The 12,090-nt window shown below is 44.5% G+C and overlaps 1 protein-coding gene across 1 annotated transcript in view; it reads right to left on the reverse strand.

Moving 5' to 3' along the window:
• Positions 1-12,090, reverse strand: part of CTNND1 (catenin delta 1) — a gene marked incomplete in the record, with an annotated part of 1,335,518 nt that overhangs the window by 1,025,446 nt on the left and 297,982 nt on the right. Inside the window, 1 exon segment of the mRNA XM_044076626.1 lies at positions 12-111.

The raw sequence follows: 12,090 nt of genomic DNA on the forward strand, positions 1-12,090 counted from the left end.
TTCAGACTTACCATAACAGCAGGCGTTGTGTTCTGGTAAAGTCTCGGCTATACGCCTTGCTACTGGAGTTTGGTTCACAAGATTCGATGCTCCACACTTCAAATTTCTGATCTGCAGAAGAAACAAGGAGATAGACTTCAATAATGTGAATCTGTTGGGGAAAAGGAAAACTCTCACACATCTCATGACTTCAACAAGTGGCATTTGGTCCTTCATCTGCAGATTCCACTTATGCCCAAGCAAGCTTCTTATCCCACTTCCTACAAACAGATACACCACTTTCAGGAAAATACATCAGAGGGGGATAGGATGAAAAACATCTTGCTGAGAAATCAGCTGACCCCTTGTTTGAATTTAGCTTAGAAAAAAAGTGAAACTTCTAGTCAAGTAGGTCTCAAACCATCTCGCCTTACCCTCACCCCTTCCAAAAGTCAGTTATTTGACATCTCTTAGGACTGCAAACTATGCAAACATTACACAGAGAATTACACAATTCATTTTCATTGCATTTATGGAATATGTCTACAGGGGTTGGAGGGGGTGGGGGTGGTGGTTAAGGTTAAGGTGCTACACAACACAGGTGGCAGCAGGGTTTGTTTCAGAAGATGATATTTAAGCTTAAAATGGCTCGCAAGGGCAGTTAGCTTAGTACTAACCTATGAACCTATGAACCTAAAATCAGGCAAAGCAAACTTTTACCACTACTGTCGTGATGCCAAACAAGAATTCAAGGAAATGTATTAAAGTGATAACGGAATCCTGTTATGGGGAATGCAGAATGGCCGAAAGCCAATTGCAAAAAATAAAAATATTAAAAAAAAATTACCCAAGAAAGATTACACCCAACTTCCTTACCTCTGCTGCCAACCCTTGCCTTAGAGTGGTAAACTGATTGCATTCAACCTTTAAAAGCATTCTGCTCGTTTCTTCTCTTTAAAGCTACTTCTCTGTTAAGGACACTTTTCTTCAATTCTGTGGTCCTGTCTATTCTATTGGAAGAAGTTTCTAAATGTATCCTGCTTACTCGTTTTCACTTATTTGTAAATAGAGGCAGAAAAATCCTACAGCCACTAAATAAAAAGTGAAATAGAAAATCTCACCTACAGTCCGAAAACTTTGCCCACCTAAAGGCAACAATGTTTCTCGCTGGAACTACTACTTGCATACACAGAAAGATGCAGAGGTGGCCTTCCACATGGACAACAAAGCTGCTACCATTTCATAAAGGAGATTCAGTCACACTGCTGGCCAACAAGTGACCAAGTAGTTCAAGTTGCAGTACACATCATACAACTTAACATACTGCATAGCCACTTGAAACAGCTGGCTCAATAAAAGTAATGTTTTAGATAAACACTAAACTTTTTTTTTTTTTTTTTTTTTTTTTAAACAATGCCTTCTAGCAAAACTGTGGTAGCAACAAAAAGTGGGGAAAATGGCATTATAAATGCATCTCCCTCTGCATATTCAGCTCAATACCAGACTTTTTTCTGCTTAATAGCAACATGGAAATTCCTCGCGCTCACATTCTAAAGGCTAGATAACCTGGTCTGTCTTTGGGTCAAGGTCAAACATGCATTACCCTAATCACTGTCTGGCGTTTTGATATTGCACCAGAGTTTAAATATATGTGGATGCACTTCCTCAGTTGGCATACTCTCAACCCAATACCAAAGCTCACTAAAAGCCTGAAGGCCTCTTCTGGGTCGCTTCAACAGTATTTAAAAATGTCCATGATTACTACTGTCCTTTTACCCAGTAATCAAGGAACACAGTTTTTATATTTCAAGGCAATACTGTAACTGGACAAAAGACAAATTCCTACCAAAAGAGGGCAGAGACCATGCAGACCAGTCACCATTCTTAACTATGACTACGGTTTTTGCAACAATCTTAGCTGAAGAAAAAAAAAAAATGAAAAGTCTCTCCCTCTCAGTCTCCCTCTCCCTATTTTTTATATATATATATATATATATATATATATATATATATATATATATATATATATATATAAAAAACAAATACACCATAATAGATAACCCCAGCTAGCTATGAGAGGGGAAGTACCCAATAAATACCCAAGAGGGGAAGGAGGGAGGGTAAACCTGACTGCAGATGCATACCTATCGGAAATCTACATTTATGGTAGGTACAAAACTGCAGATGCATCCTTGAAGGACATAGTACAGTCATCACATATGGGTAGAATACCATAGCCATACTGGGGGTGGAGGATCTGTGTAAAGGATGGTGTAGCTAAAATGCCCTGCAGGACTGCCGTAGCAAAGCTTGCTCTGGATCTGGAATATAAAGGTAAATTGTAATGCCTGGAAAATGTATGCACGGAGCTCCATGTAGCAGCTTCTAAAATGTCCTTGGTAGCCACCCCTCTTAAGAAGGCTGTGGAGGTGGCTGTGGCTCTGGTGGAATGAGGTCTAATGTTAGCTGGCACGGTTTTTCCATGAAAGGAATAACAAAAACGTATGCAATTCCCTATCCATTTTGAAATTGGATGTTTGGAAATCGCTTTTCCTTGTGCACCAGCAGCATATGCCTCCAACAGCTGATCAGTTTTTCTGTAGCTTTTAGTTCTGTCCAAGTAGTAGCGCAACTGTCTGTATGTCCAGGGTGTGCATTAGTTTCTCCCCTTTGTTTTTTGGATTTGGAAAGAAGGTAGGCAGGTGAATAGCTTGGTTTAATGAGACCCTGGATACCACCTTTGGCATAAATGAAGGATTGGTTCTCAATGAGACTGTCCCGATGAAAAATAAGAAATGGCTGTACTACCATGAGGGCCTGTAACTCATACTCTTCTTGCTGAGGTTATAGCCAGAAGGAAGGCGGTCTTCCAAGACAGGAACTGTAGTTCTGCAGATGCTGCTGGTTCAAAGGGAGGCAGAGTTAGTTTTTCCAACACGAAGTTAAGGTCCCAAAGTAGACACTGGAGGTTTCCTTGGAGGATTGATGTTTTTAATTCCTCTTAGAGACTGTCTTAGGAGAGGATGAGAAAAGACAGGTGGGTCAGTACTGTACTCTGCTAAAACTGCTGAAGCATGAATTTTAACGGAAGAGTAAGACGGGCCATTATGGAGCATTTCTGCCAAGTATTCCAGGATATGTGCCATGTTCATCACGGTCGCATCTAGGCCCTTTGTGGTGCTCCAAGTGTGAAATCTTTTCCATTTTGCTGAATATGCCTTTCTTGTGGAAGGCCTGCGAGCTTCCATGATGATATCCTTCACTCTCTTGGATAGCTTATTCTGAGGAGGAGTCAAGGTATTTTCCAGGCTGTTAGTTGCAAGGTTTTCAGGTTGGAATGCAGAGTTCTGTAACTGTGCTGTGTCAGGAGAAGTGGCCATTGAGGAAGAGGCCATGGCTTCGTGCGTGACATGCTCTTTAACAGTGGGTACCAGTGCTGTCTTGGCCAGTCTGGAGCTATCAGAATCACTTTTGGCTGCTCTGTCCTGATCTTCAGTAAGACCTTGGTCATTAATGGAAGAGGTGGAAATGCATACACTGTTAGAGTTCTCCAGCTGAAAGATAGGGCGTCCACTTTCCATGCTTGTGGGTGGTATGTCCTTGAGCAGAATTTCTTCAGTTGATGATTGTAGGGGGGGGGGGGGGGGGAGGCAAAAAGATCTAGGTCTGGCCTTCCCCATGACTGTGTTATCTGTAGGAAGATGTCTGGGTGCAGCATCCATAAGTGTGCATCCATGACATTTCTGCTTAAGCTGTCCGCCAGTATATTGTCTTTTCCTGGCACAAACTGGGATTGCAGCTCTATATTGAGTTTCAAGGAAAGTTCCCACAGATTCATTGCCAATCTGCAAAGAGGGTAGGAAAGGGTGCCTCCTTGCTCGTTTATGTACCACATAACTGTGGTGTTGTCTGTCCTTATTAGCAGGTGGCCTTGATGCAGAAAGGGTTTGAAGACCTCGATTGCATGCATCACTGCCAGCATTTCCTTTTGGTTTATCTGCATGCGTAGCTCCTTTTGTGACCATAATCCTTGGATACATCTGCCCTCCATGTGTGCTCCCCAACCGTGGTCTGAAGCGTCCATTGTAATGGTTTGGCTGGCTATTGGTTTGCTGAAGGGCAGACCCCTGTTCGACTGGCTTGCTTGAGCCCACCACAGAAATTCCTTTTGGAGGCATGGAATGAGTGGGATCAAAGTTTCTAAGCTGTGACTGTGCTGTGTCCATAAACTCCTTGGGTACCATTGTAGTTTCCTCATATGCAGCCTTGCTTGTGGAATCAGAAGAATGCAAGATGCCATGTAACCCAGGGCCTGCAGGAATTTCCTTGCAGTCAGCTGAGTTTGTCTTGTCAGATTCTTGAAGTAATCCGGTAGTTGTCTGTTTTTCTTCTGTGAGAAAAGCCATTTGGGTGGTTGTGTCTAGATCCGCACCCAGAAAAGTTACTCTTTGGGATAGAACAAGTCTTGATTTGTGAATGTTGACTGTATATCCCAAGGCCTGCAGTAGGCGGATGGCATAATTCAAGTCTTTTACCAAAGTTTGTTGGCTGTCCGCTTGTATAAGGCAGTCATCCAGATATGGGTATATCTGAATCCCCTGAAGTCTGCAGTGTGCAATTACTGATGCCAGGCATTTCGTGAATACTCTGGGCGCAGTAAATAAGCCAAAGGGCAATGCTGAGAATTGATAATGCTCTGAACCTGCAAAAAATCTGAGGTGTCTTCTGCAACTTTGTCTGATAGGGACATGCAGGTATGTCTCCTTGAGGTCTAGAGTCACCAGCCAAGACCCCTTGCCCAACATGGGAAGGAGTTGCTGTAGAGTCAGCATTTTGAATTTTGGCACAATGAGATAAGTAATCAGTGCGGACAAGTCGAGAATAGGCCTCCATTGATTTTCTTTTCTTGGAACAAGGAATAGTCTGGAGTAAAATTCTTGGCCTTGTTCTGAAAGAGGAACCTTTTCTATAGCTTTCATTTGCATTAAGTTGGAGATTTGTTTCAAAGCCTCTGCCCTTTGATTTGGTGGCAGGTCTGGCATGCCTTTTCTTTTTGGCAATGTGTGAAAATGGAACCTGTATCCTTTGTCTATTATTTGCAGTGTCCATTTGTCTCTTGTAATACTGTGCCAATTTTCTGAGAATAAGGAAAGCTTTCCGCCCAAAGGTGCTTCTAATTGAGCCCTGGTTGGCGGAGTCAAAGCAAAGTCACTGAGTCTGTCCTTGTGCAGCAGTTGAAGGTCCTGCACTACCTCTCTGGTTGGGAGGCTGCCATTGACGTCCTCTGTAGGAGCCTCTAGCTTGCCCTCTACCTCTGGCACGCCTGTTCTTGTCTCTGGAATCTGTGTCCGGAAAGGACCAATTCTTGGTAGGCCAATTTCTGCTGAATCTTGGTGGTTGGACTTGTAGAAAATCTTTGACTGTTTGTACAGATTTTGCCTTTTCCTCAAATTTCTTTAAGACCTCCTGAGCAGTGGAGCCAAATAACTTTTGCTTTTCCAGTGGAGCATCCAGAAGCTTAGCTTTAACATGGTCTGGCAGAGATTGTTCCTTCAGCCAAGCATGCCTACGTATGACTGCACCTGTCATAGCAGACCTACATGAAGCTTCCATTGAATCATAACCACACTGTAAGAAATGGTTGCTAACCTGCTGGGAGTTATGTACCAGATCCTGAAGTGATTTGCGATCTAGGGGTTCAGGAGAAGACAGTTTCTTATGCAATTCATCTAACAAATACTCTTGGTACTGTATCATATGAAATTGACAATTTAACGCCCTCATAGAAAGAGTAGCAGAAGTATACACTTTTTTACCCCATCTCTCTAAAGCCCTGGACTCCCTTTCAGAGGGGAGTGGATTTTTAGTAGAAGTGGTAGCTGCAACCCCTTTAGGGCCCTGGGAAATAGTTTCTGGATCAGCAGAGTGGGCCTTGTAAAGAAAAAGATGCGAGTCCGGGACCCTGTAGTACCTATCGGGTTTGGCAGGGGTCGGAGGAAGTGTGTCAGGGGTTATGCTAGACTCAGAGTACACATCATCAATGACGGTCAAAACAGGAGGAATAGCCAAAGGTCTATGCTGAGGTAAATGCAGAAAAGTTCTTAATCTTTTCCTGGAGTCAGAGAATTCCTGGCCCTGCCATTTGAAATGCTCTCTTAGTGTGAAGGGTCTCCCTGAAGGATAGTTCTTCAGGAGGGGAAGCAGAGAGGATTGATTCCTCTGCATCAGAATCCTCGTAGGCCGAAAAAGCCTCCTCCTGGTAGTCAGAGAGCAGAGCCATCAGAGGCCTCCTCTGAGGAGTGGGGATCAGAGGGCTCAACCCTGGGCCTTTTGTCTAGAGGGGGTTGAGAGCCTCTGTCCGGATGGGGTTGAGAGCCCCTAATTAAGGAGATAAGGTCCTCTGCTAAAGTTAGAATCTGTGAACTGGTAGAGGGTCCCTGAGGAATAACCCTGGGAGGCATAGCTTTTGGATGTTTAGCAGCTTTAGCCCTGGTGAAAGCCTTTATGGACATGGATGCAGGAGGCCTAGCTGCACCACGTGCTGGTGTAATTTTGTCTAGAGGAATGGTGTCAGAAGTTTCCAAGACACCAGTTTGAGGGAAATTCAATAACCGACTCAGCAGGGGCCTCCAGGGCCGAGGTTGTCGGTTGAGCGGGGGTCGGAAGTACCAAGGACTCAGTCAGCCGAGACAGAGACACTCGCGTAGGCCTGGCCGTGGTTTCAGCCGAAACCGCGGCCCGCGTGTGTCGGTCCTTGTCCTGCAGTTTCTTTTCGTTGTTAAATGTGAAGTCTGAGTCTCCGACGGCATATTGTAAGAAAAACTAGCCCCCAAAAATTCCTCTGCAAACTCCGCCAGACGTCTAAGAGTGCGTCGGTTGAATGAAGCACAGGCTGAACAGGCCGAGACGTCGTGGTCTGGGCCTAGGCAGGGGAGGCAGTAAGAGTGGAAATCCTTATGAGGTATTTGTTTCCCACAAGTTAAACAATTATTAACTTTATCTGACATCGGCTGAGGCAAGAAAGAGTCCCCAACGGGGTACTTAGCTTTTGAAGTCTTCGGTAGCTGAATTACAGGAGCTAGCCGACCGGCACTTCGGAACTGCTTCTGCTTCGGGCACCATGCGGCAAGAAAGACTGAGGAAGATGGCGTCGGCTGATGCTTTTATACCCCAGGCGCTCTGACGTCGGGGAGAGGGCGACATCAGCAGACGCTGGACCCAGACTTTGGAATCCGGCCGACCGAAGGGCTGCCTGAGGCAGGACAACCCATATGTGATGACTGCAGATGCATCCTTGAAGGACATCAGTAATCCTACAGAATGATGCAGCTAATCATAGAAATCACTTCTAAAATTAAAGCGTAGATGCTAAAAAGGCTTTCAATAAAGTTGAAAATGTGCAGCTGGTATTTAAATCCAGCTCTGTGGGATATCAAACAGCTTAGATTAAAAAGGGGAATTTGAGAGTTCATAATCTAAAATTAAAACTAGGAGGCAATTTGACATTCAAACTTAACCAGGGAAAACCAGACAAAATAGGGGTTGGGAAGGTGGCTTAATGGTTAAGGTGTTTGCCTTAAAAACACAAAGTGCAGGGTTCGAGTCTCACAAGGGATAAAGTACAGTTTTGTACCTACCATAAAATGTAGATGCTAGAGTGCGCATACAGCTGCAGTCATCACACTTGGCTTATCTGCCATCCTTGGTCGGCCGAATTCCAAAGTCTAGGTCTGGCATCGGATGTCGTCACTTCTTCCCCGACGTCAGTGCGGCAGGGGTATAAAAGAGGCAGCCGACACCATTTTCTTCAGTTTCTTGCCCCAGATGTCAGGTGCCCCCAGAAAGGAAGGAAATACATGATGTTATGCAAACATACATAAGTAGATAAATCAAAACAGTAGTTGCAAGCAAATACACCATATAGGAATACCCCAAATAGGTTGCATGTTAAAGGTGTTTGTCATAAGCTCTGCCCTAAGAGGGGATGGAGGGAGGGATGGTAACCTGGACTGCAGCTGTATGCGCACTAGAACATCTACATTTATGGTAGGTACAAAACTGTACTATGTTCTTTGTGCATACAGCTGCAGTCATCACACTTGGGTAGAATCCCAAAGCTAAGTAAGGGTGGCTGGTACTAAGCGGAGTTAGGAGGAGCTAAAATGCCCTGCAGGACTGCTGTGGCAAAGCCCGCTCTAGATTTTGAGTATAGTGGAAGGTGGTAGTGTTTGGTGAAAGTGTGCACTGAACTCAAAGTAGCTGCTTCCAGAATGTCCTTGGTAGGGACCCCCCTGAGGAAAGCTGCTGAGGTAGCTGTAGCCCTGGTGGAGTGGGATCTGATGTATACAGGCACTGATTTTCCATGAAATGAATAACAAAAGCGTATGCAGTGGGCTATCCATTTTGAAATAGTCCATTTGGAAATGGCCTTTCCTTGAGCACCTGTAGCATAGGACACAAAGAGCTGCTCAGATTTCCTGAATGACTTTGTTCTGTCCAAGTAATAACAAAGTTGCCTGTGAATGTCCAAGGAGTGGAGTAGCCTCTCCCCTTTGTTCTGGGGATTTGGATAAAAGGTAGGTAAATGAATAGTCTGATTCAAAGCCACACTGGATACTACCTTTGGCATGAAGGTAGGGTTTGTTTGTAAGGAAACCCTGTCCTGATGGAAAATGATGAATGGTTGCACAGCCATGAGGGCCTGTAGTTCCGAAACCCTGCGTGCTGAGGTAATAGCCAGAAGCAAAGCTGTTTTCCACGACAAGTATTACAACTCTGCTGAAGAGGCCAGCTCAAAAGGAGGCAGTGTCAGCTTCTCCAATACGAAGTTGAGGTCCCAAGCTGGAGCTGGTGGTTTCCGTGGGGGTTTTATATTTTTTGCCCCTCTGAGGAACTGCTTTAGAGGATGTGAGAATAAAGGAGGATCCGTATTGTATTGTGCTGTGCTGAAATTGCTGAAGCGTGGATCTTGATAGAAGAGAAGGAAAGGCCACTGTTTAACATCTCAGCTAGGTGCTGTAAAATCTGTGTATATTTATTACCCAAGTATTCTGGCCCTTTGCTTGATTCCAGGAGCAAAATAGTTTCAATTTGGCGGAATAGGTTTTCCTAGAAGAGGGTCTCATGGCCTCTGAGAGGACATCCTGTACCTCCTTGGAGAGGAGAGCCTGCTGGCAAATTAAGGTATTTTCCATGCAGCTAAATTTATACTTCTGAGCTGGCTGTGAAGGATCTTGTAGTTGTGCTGTGACAACAGAAGAGGGACTTGAGGTAGGATCCATGGCGGTGAGTGTGAGGTTTTTTTAGGAGAGGATACCAGTGCTGTCGTGGCCAGTCTGGAGCAATGAGAATATTTTTTGGCCTCTCTGCTCTGGTTTTTAATAGGACTTTGGTCAGTAGAGGCAGGAAGGCGTAGACTGTCAATGCTGTCCAACTGAAAGATAGTGCGTCCTCTTTCCAGGCCTGTGGATGATAGGTCCTTGAGCAGAATTTTTTCAACTGGTAATTGCTGTGGGAGGCAAACAGATCTATGTCTGGCTGTCCCCATGCTTGAGTTATCTTTGAGAAGACTTGAGGGTGCAACTTCCATTCGTGAGGGTCTGTCATATTTCTGCTTAAGTTGTCTGCCAGAGTGTTTTCCCTCCCTGGCAGGAATTGTGCCTGTAGTTGAACTTGCCATTCCAATGCTGTGTTCCACAGGGTCATAGCTTGCCTGCATAGGGGGTATGAATGCATCCCTCCCTGTTTGTTTATGTACCACATGACTGTGGTGCTGTCTGTCCTTATCAATAGCTGGCCTGGTTGCAGTAGGTCCTTGAAATTCATAAGAGCATTTTGCACAGCTAGCATCTCCTTTTGGTTGATGTGTAGGTGCATCTGTTTTTAGGACCATTTTCCCTGGATGCACTGGTCTGCCATGTGTGCTCCCCATGCGTAGTCTGAGGCGGCTGTTGTAATGACTTGCCTTGCTTGTGGTATACAGAAAGGGAGACCCGTGTTTCTTTGGCATGCTTGAGCCCACCACAAAAATTCCTTTTGAAGGTATGGAATGAATGGTAAAATTGTTTCCAAGCTGTGTTTGTGTTGAGACCATAAGTTTTTTAGGTACCATTGTAGTTTCCTCATATGCAGCTTTGCAAATGGTATTAGTAGAATTCAAGATGCCATGAACCCCAGAGCCTGCAGGATTTTTCTTGCAGTTAGCCTGGTTAAAGTTGCCATTTTGTTGAAGTATTGAGACAGTTGCCCTTGTTTGTCTGGCATGAGGTAAGCCATCTGGGCTGTTGTATTTAAGCTGGCACCCAGGAAAATTATCTGTTGAGAGGGTATTAGCTTTGATTTCTTTTTGTTTACTGTGTACCCCAAGCAATTTAACAGTTTTATTACAAATGCCAGATGTTGCAATAGAATGTCCTTGCTGTCCGCTTGGATCAGGCAGTCATCCAGATACAAGAAGATTTTTATTCCTCGTCTGCAGAAAGCAATTACTGATGCCAGGCATTTTGTAAACACTCTGGGCGCAGTAGATAAGCCAAAGGGCAATGCACAGAATTGATAATGGGTTGAACCTGCAAGAAATCTGAGGTATCTTCTGCAATCTTGTCTGATAGGGACATGCAGGTATGCCTCCTTGAGGTCCAGCGTTACCAGACAAGACTCCTTGCCCAGCATGGGAAGAAGCTGCTGTAATGTGAGCATCTTGAATTTTGGTACCTCTAGATATGCGTTTAGAATAGATAGGTCTAAGATGGGTCTCCAGTCTTTGTTCTTTCTTGGTACCAGGAATAGTCTTGAATAAAATCTTTGACCTTGTTCTGTTGCAGGTACCTCTTGAATTGCTTGCATATCCATGAGAGCAGAAATTTGTTTTTGTGCCTCTGCCCATTGATTTTGTGGCAGGTTTGGCATGCCCCTCATCTTTGGAAGGGTGAGAAAGTGGAATCTGTAGTCTCTGTCTATAATATCCAGAATCCATTTGTCCTTTGTAACAATGTGCCAGTTTTTTGAAAATAAGGCCAGTTTTCCACCCAAAGGTGCTGCCATTATAGCTTTGTTTGGCAGGCAAAGGGGAAAGTCATTGTGTCTGCTTTCTAAATGACGGTGTTCTGTCTTCTCCACCTCTTGGGGCTGGTGATTGCTGGCTCTGTAAGATCCTCGAGGTTGTCCTTGGGCGTCTGTATCTACCCCTTTGGGGGTATGTCCGTGGCTGGAAAGAACCAATTTTTTGAAGGCCAGTTTCTGCTGAAGTGTGGAGGCTGCACCTGCAAGAAATATTTAACTGTTTGCATAGATTTAGCTTTTTCCTCCACTTTTAGTACCTCCTCAGCTTTAACACCGAACAGTACGTCTTTTTGTAGTGGTGCATCTAATAATTTTGCTTTGACATGATCTGGTAAGGTTTGTTTTGAACCAAGCGTGTCTACGTATGACAGACCCCGTGACAGCAGCTCTGCATGAGGCCTCTAAAGCATCAAAACCACACTGTAAGGTATGCTTCCCCACTTGTTCTGCTCCATGCAACAAATCCTGCAACTCTTTCAAATCAGGTTGTTCTGTTTGTCATTTTGCTTTTCTGCTGAGATGGCAAGAACTGCTGATACTTTAACATATGAAAGTGACAGTTTAATGCCCTCAAGGTTAAAGTGGTTGATGTATACACCTTTTTCCCCCTACCTTTCCAATGCTCTGGAATCTCTCTCTGAAGGTAAAGGGTTTTTAGCAGTAGAGGCCTTAATCCCCTTGGGACCCTGAGAAATAGTTTCTGGGTCAGCAGAAGGGCTTTTATAAAGGAACTGGTGAGAATCAGGAACCCGGTAATATCAGTCTGGTTTAACAGGGGCAGGAGGTAGAGAGTCTGGATTAATACTGGCTTCTGCGTACACATCATCCAAAATATCTAAGACAGGAGGAGTAGCCAGGAGCCTATGCTGGGGAAGCAGCAGAAGTTCCCGGAGCCTTTTCTTGGAATCAGAGTAATCTTGGCCTTCCCAGTGGAAGTGCTCTCTCAATGTATGTAGGGTTTCTCCAAAAGAGTAGTCCTCAGCATCAGAGTCTTCAAAAGGGGAATAGGCGTAATCCAGGTCCTCAGAAAGGCCTGAGGTAATAGATGCC

This window comes from Protopterus annectens, chromosome 1.part1 (assembly GCF_019279795.1).
Source record: "Protopterus annectens isolate FY-2018-M chromosome 1.part1, PAN1.0, whole genome shotgun sequence".
Classification (NCBI taxonomy): Eukaryota; Metazoa; Chordata; order Ceratodontiformes; family Protopteridae; genus Protopterus; species Protopterus annectens.